This window comes from Pristis pectinata, chromosome 3, assembly GCF_009764475.1.
Source record: "Pristis pectinata isolate sPriPec2 chromosome 3, sPriPec2.1.pri, whole genome shotgun sequence".
Classification (NCBI taxonomy): domain Eukaryota; kingdom Metazoa; phylum Chordata; class Chondrichthyes; order Rhinopristiformes; family Pristidae; genus Pristis; species Pristis pectinata.
This window is the reverse complement of record NC_067407.1, coordinates 107,425,651-107,438,077: the sequence shown is the minus strand read 5'-3', so window position 1 is coordinate 107,438,077 and position 12,427 is coordinate 107,425,651. Positions and strand designations below refer to the sequence as shown.

Sequence of the window (12,427 nt, the reverse complement as noted above, 5' to 3'; positions counted from 1 at the left end):
TTCTCTTATTTTCTCCCCTTATTCTGTAGGTATTGACTCACATCTCATTCCAAAGGTACCTTACATCGTCTTCTCAGTACTTTGGCAACATGGTTATCACTCGCCTGTGGAATCTTGAAATTGAATAGTGATAAATCTTAACCACACCTGATTCTATCTATGCATGCAATTTTCCTTATGAGTTTCTGGAAAGTAATCAGAAATAATTGTTTTTTTTTTGCTTTTTGTTCTGAAGCTAATTGTGGTTCCCCATTGCCACCCTAGTTGAAAGCAGCTACATCAGCATGGATCAAGAATTACACCCAGGACTATTCCAGTTGCCGCTGAATAGTATTAAACCATGGTGCAGTTAGTTGTGGCCTCTGATATAATGCATGTTTCTGTTTCTCCCTCTGTAAGGGCAGACCTACATAAAGCAACCTTTATATTCCATGATGAAGCATTACCTTGCTTTACTGCAGTCATGGCTCCATGCGCAAAATTTTCTCATTTCATGCTTCTGATGTTCTAAGCATATTTATTTTTGGTCACGGCCTAATCGAAGATTGAGTACAACTAATCAATCTTCAACCAAAGGCAGTTATATCTTGAAATCTCACAGGAAATAAAGCTGTTACAAGGGTAAGTAAAATCTTGATTTAGTCAACATTGAAAGTAAATAAATTAGATTGCAAAACAAGAGTGAAAATTATCCACGTATTAATTGTGATATTCCTGAATGTAAAGGAATAAGCATCTTTGAGTTAGGAAAGTTAAAACTCTGCTTTCCATGATTATCTTGGGTAAACGCACATTAGTTGAAGACAAAATTACAATAAGATATGCTGTCTGCTATAACTGTATAATTTTTACTTAACCTTTCTAACAAGAAACTAACTCAGTTGACCTCCTGGTGAATTCAATTAGATGAAACAGGCAGGAAACAATACTGCTCCTGAGCTGATCACATAAGTTTCCCCACAGGCATTTTGATTATAATTACTCCCATTGTTTACTTTCACATTCAATGAATACCTACTTCGATCAGAAATCAAACTGCAGTTGGCTCCCTTTAAACTATATCAACATGTAATGCCTGCTTCAGCAGAGGTGTTGACAAAATAGGGAAAAAATAAAAATCTGCAAACTGTGTCAGGAACAGTGGCTAACTGTACCTATGTTAATGGGGCTGGGCAGCTGTGGAGGCAGCTGTAAAGTAAGAGGCAGTTTGTGTCCATAAACCCAGCAATTGACCAAAAGTGTAATATCCTATCATGCCCTGACTGAACCAAGGCCCAGTGAAAGTACAAGTAGTGAGGACAGAGTAACAGAGAGAGGAGACATGTATCTGACCCCACGTGCTTTTTAACTATCCACAGAAATGTACTGTGAATATTACAGGTATCATAAAATAAAGTCTCTGGACTCTGTGTCTGACTTCTGTCCACCATGGTTCCATCTTGGTATTGGTATTGGTTTATTATTGCCACTTGTACCGAGGTACAGTGAAAAACTTGTCTTGCATACCGATCGTACCGGTCAATTCATTACACAGTGCAGTTACATTGAATTAGTACAGAGTGCATTGATGTAGTACAGGTAAGAACAATAACAGTACAGAGTAAAGTGTCACAGTTACAGAGAAAGGTGAATCTGTCATTCACCTTTCCCCTCAAGGTTCCCATTTTTATCTCCTTTATTTATCAGACTCCAGCACCGGTAGCCCTTTGTGTTCCTGCTTATCTCCCTCCAGCAGCTGTCTCCAACCTTCAATCTCCCTTTCCCACCCCCACCCTGCTCCATCTGCCTCTCATTCTTTTTCTCTCTCCTTGTCTGCCTCCAGCTTTCATTCACCTGCCACTGTCATCCAACTCCAACCCCACTCCTCTCCCCCTACCTGGCACAACCTGCCTGTCATCTTTCACCCCTCCTTGGTCAACCAATCACCCTGGACTCCTGTCACACCACCCCCCGCCCCCTTCTCCACTTAATACCAGCCATCTTCCCTCTCCACTCTCAGTCCTGACCTGAAACATTAATAATTCCTCCCCCCCACCCCACACATATGCAGCTCAACCCACTGAGTTCTTGCAGCAGATTGTTTGTTGCTTAACATCCTGGTGAACCTCTTTTGCACCCTCTCCAAAGCCTCCACATCCTTCCTATAGTGTGGTGACCAGAACTGCACACAATACTCCAAATGTGGCCTTACCAAAGTTTTATACAGCTGCAATATGACTTCCCAATTTATACTCAATGCCCCAACTAATGAAGGCAATCATACCATACACCTTCTTTACCGCCCTATCCACTTGTGTTGCTACTTTCAGGGAGCTATGGACTTGCACCCTAAGATCCCTCTGTATATCAATGCTCCGAAAGGTTCCTGCCATTTATGTAAACCTTCTTCTTGCATTTGACCTCCCAAAATGAATCACCTTACACTAGTCCAGATTACGTTCCATCTGCAATTTCTCTGCCCAGATTTCCAACTGATCTGTATCCTGCTGTATCCTTTGACAATCTTCCTCACTATCCACAATTCCTTCAATTTTACTATTCAGACCACCTACGTTTTCATCCAACTCATTAATATATATTACAAACAGAGTTCCCAGCACTGATCCTTGCAGAACACCACTGGTCACAGACCTCCTGTCAGAATAACACCCCTCCACCACTACCCTCTGTCGTCAATGGCCAAGCCAATTTTGTATCCAATTTACCAATTCACTTTGGATCCCATGTGACTTAATCTTTTGGAAGAGCATACCATGAGGGATCTTGTCAAAAGCTTTACTAAAGTCTGTGTAGACAACATCCACTGCTCCACACACTTCCTCAAAAGAACTCAATCAAATTCATGAGGCAGGACCTCCCCCACACAAAGCCATGCTGACTTTCCCTAATGTCCATAATTTTCCAATTGTGAGTAAATCCTGTCCTGAAGAATCTTCTCCAACAATTTCCCTACCACTGATGTAAAGCTCACTGGCCTATAATTTCCTGGTTTACCCTTTTTTCCCTTCTTAAACAGAGGGACAAAATTGACTATTCTCCAGTCTTCTGGCAATCACCCACGACTAAAGAGGATACAAAGATCTCTGTCAAGGCCCCATCAGTCTCTTCCCTTCTTTCCCTGAGTATCAGGCCCTGGGGATTTATCCATTTTATTGCAGTGGTCTTCCTCAGTGCAGTGTCCCAGATATAACCATCTTCAACAGCTTTATCAATGACCTTCTTTCCTTCATAAGGTCAGGAATGGGACATTTGCTCACAATTACAATACTCAGTCCTACTTTCAGCTTCCCATAAATTGAAGCAGTCCATACCTCCATGCAGCAAGAGTGTTAAGTGGTGGTAACATTCACATCACACGTGCAGTTCAATGATCTTTTCTAACAGGAGAATGCTAGCTACTTCCCCTTGACATCCAGTAGTAAAGCAACCATTGAACCCCTCTACCATCTCATCCAATGCATTGCAATTAGCCAGAAACTTAATTACAGCAACCATATAAATATTGTGGCTACACAAACAGATCTGGTTGCTATTTTCCAGTAAGTAACTCATTTCCTAACTCTCCAAAGTCATTCTACCATCCATGAGGAACAAATCTGATGAAAGGTTAGAGGACTGCTAGCTTCAACAACATTCTAGAACCTCAATACTATTCAGAATGAAGCTATGCAGTTGGGGTCAGCCCATCCACCACTGTGATGATTCACTCCCTCCACCATTGATGCACCATGGCTATCGCCTGCTTGATTGACAGCTCATCCACTTCTCCAATGATTCGCTCCCTACAAAGGTGCACTGTGATTTTCATGTGTGCATTTGCAAAATGACCTACAGTTGACCAAGACTTCTTTGTCACCTCCCAGAGCTGTAATTTTGGAGGACAAAAGCTGGAGAGTCAGAGGAATGTCACTACCTGCAGGTTCCGCACTGTTTCACATACCATCCTGATTTGGAAATATATTTACCAGGTCAACTTTTTACTAATTTCACCACAAGGGCCACAGCAGCTGAAGGTGGTGGCTCAGCATCGGGGAAATTTAGGGACTGGTATTAAATGCTAGGATCTAATAAGATCCAGGTCCCTTTTCAGAGTTTTAATGGGGAAGCTCATTGATGGACTGATTATTGTTTGTCTTCACCATTTTATCCTTTGCCTTTTTAAAGAGATTGTAATATACTGTCTCTGTAGCGTCAGCCAGAGTGATAATGTAATCATAGAACTTTACAGCCAGAAAATAGGCTAATTTATTAAATTTATGCTAACGTCTTGTCTCTATTAGTCACTAGCTATGTTAACACTGAATATTTACATTGTTTGGGTAATTAAATGCCACAGAACCCTTATCTAATATATCAAATAAAGTGTGAACTTTCCAAATATTTGCATGATTCAGTTCACTTGAACAGAGAATTCAATGGTTGGCTAAGCCCTAGAGGTGACTGATTTGAATTTGACAAATGGCAATAAGAAACATACAAACATCCAGGTATTGCTTTGATGAATCAGCGAATAAATGCATAATACAGTATGTGACTACAACTTTCAGACTTGGATTCTCCCAGGTATACTTTCTAGTCTTTGAATCAATTGAACTCAATTGTGGCATCACATTTATTGCATTGGTCATGAGTCAGGGTGAAATACTTAAATGTACATGTAAAACAACTAAATGTGGAGTACACTTGGTAATTTTCTACTTGGTAGTTAATCCTTAATACTGGTTTATTAACTTAACCTTGAAATATAGTAACAATAAGTACAGATTATTATATTATCTGCAGTATAGACCCTGATCTATAATTTAAGTTTTAAATGGGGATCAGCTTGTTTGCATTGCAGCTAAGTATTAATGTAATTAGAACATTTTTCTTATTTTGGTTATCTATAATTTTTCTGGTGCCTAAGCATTGCTCCTCTCCAAACAGAAAGCTATAGAAAATACACTGCCCAGCATATGCAATAACTACAGCAATGGCTTCAAGGTCTGCCAGAGGTGAACATTCCTATCTGTTTGCCAAATGCGTGGTGTGTTCTTAGTTGAGTTATATAGTTAGATAATCGGTAATCAGGCACCTAATCCCTTTAAAGCTCATTCCATTTGGAACCACAACAAATGTGCTCTCATCCTTTAATGTGATTCATTTAGAAAGTTCTCTAATCTTCATCTTATATCTTAAAATCAACTTTTTTGACATTTTGAATTGCTGCGTCAGAACTTATTTTATTCTTCACATTGTGAAGTTTTGGTGCACCAATAAAATCAAGAGTAATCTTTTGAATAAAGGTTCAATAATTAGGGCTGCAAATGGCTTGAAAGATAATCTCTAGCCTTCTCACTTATGACATGAGAAAAGAGTTAAAGGCTACAGTTTATCCAGAGGTCATCACAGATTGACAGGATTGTCACATAAACTTCTAGCATGATCAAAGTGCTTGTTCAAATGTTGTTTTTTGAATGTACAATCCTATTACAGAAAGCAGTTTGGGTCCTTTTGTGAAATGTTATTTAGAGATCACTTCTTTAATAAATTACATGCTTTTTTTATTGCTCTGTTAAAGGATTTAAGAAATTATGTTTACATTTTTAAAATAGTCACATCAACAGCTTCGTCAGTGCATTACTTTGCTGCCAACTTAAGTAAATATTCATCTTCAGTGCTTCCATCACAGAGCATCAGGAGTGACACTGGAAATTTAGATAATCATCTACCCTTAATTATCTGTATACTAATTTAAAAAAGTCTTATCTTGATAGATTACAAAGTTTAGTCAGGGAGATAGAGATGATGAAAATATATTTCCTGATTTATGAGGGCTGTGTCTTGGATTTTCATCTATCTTTTATCAAAAATGTTCCAAGTTTCTTTCATGTACGATAAAGACAATGATTTATGATTTATGTTGCTCTGTTGTATCATGGAAACAGATAAACTTTGTTTCAAAAAATGCTGGAAACACTCAGCAGGTCAGGCAGCACCTGTGGAAAGAGAACCAGAGTTAACATTTCAGGTGGAAGACCCTATCCCAAGTAAAAAAAACAAGCTAGTTTTAACTTAGAGGGTGGGATGGTGTCAGGGCATGGATAGGACAGAGGGAATATCACTGGCATCTCTACCCAGGTGATCCTAATGTTCATGGAGCTGTTTCATTAATAGATTAATGAGGACAGTTAGAGAGAGCAAGAAAATAAAGGGAGGTGTTAAAGTGTAAAATGCTGATGCCTGTCACCAAAAGGAAAATCCTTATATTAGGCAGCATCTGTGGAAAGAGAAAAACTGAGTAAATATTACAGACACAAACAATCACTTTAATTCTTCATTCTAACTCTCACTCTGATCTTTATGTAGCCTCCTATACAGTTCCCACAAAACCCAGTATAAACTGGAGGAACATCATCTCACCTATTGTCCAGGCACTTTACAGCCTTCAGGGCTCAATATCAAATTAAACAATTTCAGATAACTTGCTTTTCTTGTTTGTACCAGAACTGGCCAATAAGGAGAAACAAAGCCAAGCTTTCTCATGTTACCAGCAAGGATGATATTCATACATGGTACTAATTAAATCCATATTCTGCCCCACCAATTATGAATTATAATGCACTTATTAGTAATTTAACCTAACTGTGATGAACTAAATCAGAATACTTGAAGATCCAGGAACAATTCTAGTTCAATCTCTATACAACACAATAGGAGGCTTTAGTTCACTGAACCATCAAGCATATCCTTTTCAAAAGAACATAAAAAATCTTTCAGATGATTATTTCTTTTTTCTCTCTCTTTCATTTTTAACTCTATTTTGGATTGCATAGTTGAAATAATCTGTTTAGTTTCTCTTCCAATGAAAAGTCATCAACCTGAAGCACTGGGTTTTCAATGAACCATCTGGTGGCTGTTACTTTTACACACGTCTTTCCAGGGTCCTAAAATGACAGGCAGAAAGTCAATCCCCACCATAGAGGACCAAGGCAAATAAGGAGTCCTTTATCGAAGGCCAACAATGAAGAAGATATGAAGTTAATGCAGAAAGATGGCTGCTTCAGGTTTCCATTGCAATGTTTTCCCAGAGGCTAGCCATTCAAACAATTAGTGTATCTATCTAATTCATGCAATTTATTTCCAGGTATTGTAGATGATCGAGAACTGTGCCACAGGGAAACTAAACGGGGCACATCTGCAAAACAAGCAAAACTAATAACTCTCTGTAGTTGGCAATCTTTTGGCTAGGAGATTTTTGTATCCAGTTCTAGGAATCCAGCAGGAAGGGCAAAGAAAGTAAGTAACTGTAAGGGCATTTAAGTGTGAGCATAAATCAATAATTTGACACTGAGGTAGAATAGTAATGGTTGAAACTACTTTAAACGTGCTAATGTACAAACTGGCTAAATTGGAAAATGGGTAGAAATAAGAGTTCCAGTGGTTTGAACGGAAAGGATTGTCTGCAAGGGATCAAGGTAAGTTTTAGCTAATTTTCAATTTTTGTATGATTTTAGTTAATTTATGTATTTTGCTGTTTATAATAGTTTTACCTTTTAAATGCGTATTTCGTATGCTTAATTTTTTTTCAGTTTGAATACTAATAATTTAGGACTAACTTTGAATGTCAGAAATATTCAAAATGTTCATAATGCTTAGACAACTGCCTCAGCTTTCAACGGTTTTCTCAGTATTTTTTTGCAAATGATAGAAGTTACATGCAGAGGACCTTACTGTTTCACACAACTTCACCATTGAAGATGGAGTCAGCTGGCCTTTTGACCATAGAACCATAGAACACTACAGCACAGAATACAGGCCATTCGACCATTCTAGTCTATGCTGAAACGTTATTCCGCTAGTCCCACTTACCTGCACCCAGTCCATAACCCTCCAGACCTCTCCCGTCCATGTATCTATCCAATTTATTCTTAAAACTTAAGAGTGAGCACGCATTTACTACGTCAGATGGCAGCCCGTTCCACACTCCTGCCATTCTCTGAGTGAAGAAGTTCCCCCTAATGTTCCCCCTAAACCTTTCCCCTTTCACCCTAAAGCCATATCCTCTCGTACTTATCTCTCCTAATCTAGGTGGAAACAGCCTACTCGCATGAACTCTATCTATGTATCAAATCTCCCCTCATTCTTCCACGCTCCAAGGAATAAAGTCCTAACCTGTTCAATCTTTTCCTGTAACTCAACTCCTGAAGACCCAGCAACATTCTAGTAAATCTCCTCTGCACTCTTTCAATCTTACTGATATCCTTCCTATAGTTAGCTGACCAGAACTGCACACAATACTCCAAATTTGGCCTCACCAATGACTTACACAACCTCACCATAACATCCCAACTCCTATACTCAATACTTTGATTTATGAATGCCAGGATGCCAAAAGCCTTCTTTACAACCCTGTTACCTGTGACGCCACTTTCAGGGAATTATATATCTGAACTCCCAGATCCCTTTGTTCCTCCGCACTCCTCAGTGCCCTACCATTTACTGTGTATGTCCTACCTTGACTTGTCCTTCCAAAATGCAACACCTCACACTTGTCTGCATTAAATTCCATCTGCCATTTTCTGGCCCATTCTTCCAGTTGGTTCAGATTCCTCTGCAAGCTTTGAAAGCCTTCCTCGCTGTCCACTATGCCTCCAATCTTAGTGTCATCAGCAAACTTGCTGATCCAATTTACCACATTATCATCTAGATCATTGATGTAGACAACAAACACAGCACCAGATCCCTGAGGCACACCATTAGTCACAGGCCTCCAGTCTGAGAAACAATCATCCACTACCACTCTCTGTCTTCTCCCACACAGCCAATTTCGAATCCAGTTTACAACCTTTCCATGGATACCTAGTGACTGAACCTTCTGAACTAACCTCCCATGTGGGACCTTGTCAAAGGCCTTACTAAAGTTCATGTAGACAACATCTACAGCCTTTCCTTCATCTACTTTCTTGGTAACCTCTGCAAAAAACTCTACAAGATTCGTTAAACATGATCTACCACACACAAAGCCATGCTGACTATCCTTAATCAGCCCTTGGCTGTCCAAATACTTGTATATCCGATCTCTCAGAACACCTTCCAATAATTTACCTGCTACTGATGTCAGGCTCACCGGCCTGTAATTACCTGGTTTACTTTTAGAGCCTATTTTAAACAACGGAACAACATGAGCTACCCTCCAGTCCTCTGGCACCGCACCCATGGCTAAGGACATTTTAAATATATCTGCCAGGGCCCCTACAATTTCTACACTAGTCTCTCTTAAGGTCCGAGGAAATATCTTGTCAGGCCCAGGGGATTTATCTACCTTTATTCACTGTAAAGCAGCAAGCACCTCCTCCTCTTTAATTTCTATATGTTCCATGACCCTACTGCTTGTTTCCCTTCCTTCCATATCCTCTATGCCCATTTCCTAAGTAAAAACTGTTTAAGATCTCCCCCATCTCCTGAGGCTCCACACATAGACAACCACTCTGATCTTCTAGGGCACCAATTTTGTCCCTTACTATCCTTTTACTCTTAATACTTGTAGAAACCCTTTGGGTTTACCTTCACATTATCTGCCAAAGCAGCCTCATGTTGCCTTTTGTCTTCCTGATTTCCTTTTTTAGTACTTTCTTACATTTTCTATACTCTTCAAGTACCTCATTTGTTCCTAGTTGCCTATACCTGCTATACACCTCTCTCTTTTTCTTAACCAGAGCACCAATATCTTTTGAAAACCAAGGTTCCCTATGCTTGTTAACTTTGCCTTTAATCCAGGCAGGAACATGCAACCTCTGCACTCTCAAAATTTCGCCTTTGAAGGCCTTCTACTTACTGAACACATCCTTGCCAGAAAACAACTTATCCCAATCCACTTTTCCTAGATCCTTTCTCATTTCCACAAAATTGGCCTTTCTCTAATTTAGAACCTCAACTCGAGGACCAGACCTATCCTTATCCATAATTAACTTGAAACTAATGACATTATGGTCACTGGACCCAAAATGCTCACCTATGCATACTTCTGTCACATGACCTGTCTGGTTCCCTAATAGGAGATCAAGTATTGCATTCTCTCTCATTGGTACCTCTATATATTGATTTAGAAAACTTTCCTGAACACATTTGACACATTCTAAGCCATCCAGTCCTTTCACAGTGTGGGAGTCCCAGTCAATATGTGGAAAGTTAAAATCCCCCACTATGACTACTGCCTGTTTCTTACATTGGTCTGCTATCTCATTACAGATTTGTTCCTCTAATTCTCTCTGACTATTGTGAGATCCATATCAATTATGAATTGATTTTTCCACAGGTCCATGGTGAGGTCATTGCTGACCCCAAAATCCTGAACTTGCGGTGGTAAGTCCGGCAACTAGCAGATTTCATTATTGAGCTCTTTGGTGAAGAAAAGATAACTCAAGCATTCTTGCTCATTGAAGTTAAGGGAAAACAATTACTTCACCACTGAATGTAACGACCACAAATGTAAAGGGTTTTTTTTACACTGATTCTTCCTTTGTATATTTGTTTTTTATCATGAATAAAGTCTATTTTTGAAATTGAAAAAAAAGAGAAGACAATTACTTACTAAAGCCCTAAGCAGAAGTGGCTACCTAAGACCACCCCACCACAAATTCACCTTTTGGCAGCTTGTTCTGCTCTGTAAAGCCTTTTCATATCTGCAACTAGCAATGAGTTCTCCCTGTGATCGTGTGAGCTTCCCCCAGTGCTCTGGTTTCCTTTCACATCCCAAAGCTGTGCAGGTTGTTGGGGTAATTGACCACTGTAAGTTACCCCTAGTGTGGGTGATGCTGGGAGAAACAGGGCAGTTGACTGAAAGAGAATACGTTACGAGGAAGCAAGGGGAGAATGCGATTGATGGGAATGCTCTGAGAACTATCACAGACTCGAGGGGCCAAATGGCCTTCTCCTATTTCCTAAGATAGTTTGAGAACTAATCTGTGAATAATTTAAGATCCCCTTAAAAATGACCATTTGACCTTGGGATGGGTGTGGGGGTGGAGGGCTGTATGAAAGATCCCCTTGTGAAGTTAAGGCACTGATTATGTTGGAGAATGGCATTTGAAAATGTGAGTGCTGGCATCAAATCAATATTGCATCAAAATTTATGCAATCCTCTCCTTTAGGCAGAGTATTGCATAAATTTAGGTAGACAAGCAAAGTCCTTCTTCCAAAAATGGTGCCTTTGCACTTCCATTTGGGAATATTTATATAACTCTCAGGGAGAATTTCTCAGCACTGCTTTCAATAAATGCCATTTGCTTAACAGTTTAACATGTGTCTGATGGTTTTCAGCTTCTTTGTCTGAAAGAGAGTAAATTCATTTCACTTAATAAAGATGAGGAGCTCAGGCAGCAACATGTTATCTATTACATTGTCAGAATACCATGCAAACTGTAATTTTTAACTCTTAGACTCTCTTACACTTCAGCAGATAAGCTCTGGTTCAAGTAAGACACAACACTGCATGTTGTCATAAGGCGGTTATGCTTAATAATCAAGCCTACTTTCAAAAGGTGAGTGTTGGGGTTTCGGGAATTGTCATTGAGTAAACACAAAATCTAGTATTAAGAACCCTAAACATAATGGAGACCCTAATGACCTATGGTAAAAGGCAGAGCGCTGTGCTGCATTGGGCAGGCACGCTAGTGTAGTGGTTAGCGTAACGTTTTACAGCGCCAGCAACCCGGGTTCAATTCCAGCTGCTGTCTGTAAGGAGTTTGTACATTCTCCCCGCGTCTGCATGAGTTTCCTCCAGGTGCTCTGGTTTCCTTCCACGTTCCAAAGACGTATGGGTTAGGAAGTTGTGGGCATGCTATGTCAGTACCGGAAGCGTGGCGACACTTGCAGGCTGCCCCCAGAACACTATGCAAAAGATGCATTTCACTGTGTGTTTCGATGTACATGTAACTAATAAAGATATCTTATCTAATGTTGCAAAACTGTCTTTAAAAAATAATGACAATGACAGGTCTGATATGTTTCATACACGTCTCAGGGTAATCATAATGAGAACACCTTGGGGATTGTTTCAGTCATATTTGTTGATGTGGCAAAGCATATCTACATTCAATAGAATACCAGTCATTAACTCTGTGGAAGATACTGTACAAAAGTCAACAACACATTAAAATAACAGAACCAGCAAGTTGAACAAATGTGCAAAAATAAAAGCCATCTCTGCACTTCAACAGATGCCTTAAGGGTAAAGCAGCAAAAGGAAGAGAAAATGACACAAACATACAAGACAAATTTAAGGTTATTGCTTTCAGAGAAAAACTTCAGCAACCAAACTCTCCAGAACCCCAGTTCATCCATCAAATGTGGGCACTGATGCTTGTTCCTCAATCCTGTGAGAACTTGGCATTTCAACTATCTCCACTAGCTTTTGCCAGTTTGAAACAAATACCAACAGGGTTAG

The 12,427-nt window shown here is 39.6% G+C and overlaps 1 long non-coding RNA gene across 1 annotated transcript in view; it reads right to left on the bottom strand.

Annotated features, from left to right (window-relative positions):
* Positions 1-5,309: 5,309 nt before the first annotated feature.
* The window catches only part of LOC127568598 (uncharacterized), a 46,898-nt gene continuing 39,780 nt past the window's right edge, over positions 5,310-12,427 (bottom strand). Inside the window, exon 3 of the long non-coding RNA XR_007956036.1 lies at positions 5,310-5,978. This is a non-coding gene — a long non-coding RNA (uncharacterized LOC127568598). The remainder of the gene's footprint in view (positions 5,979-12,427) is intronic.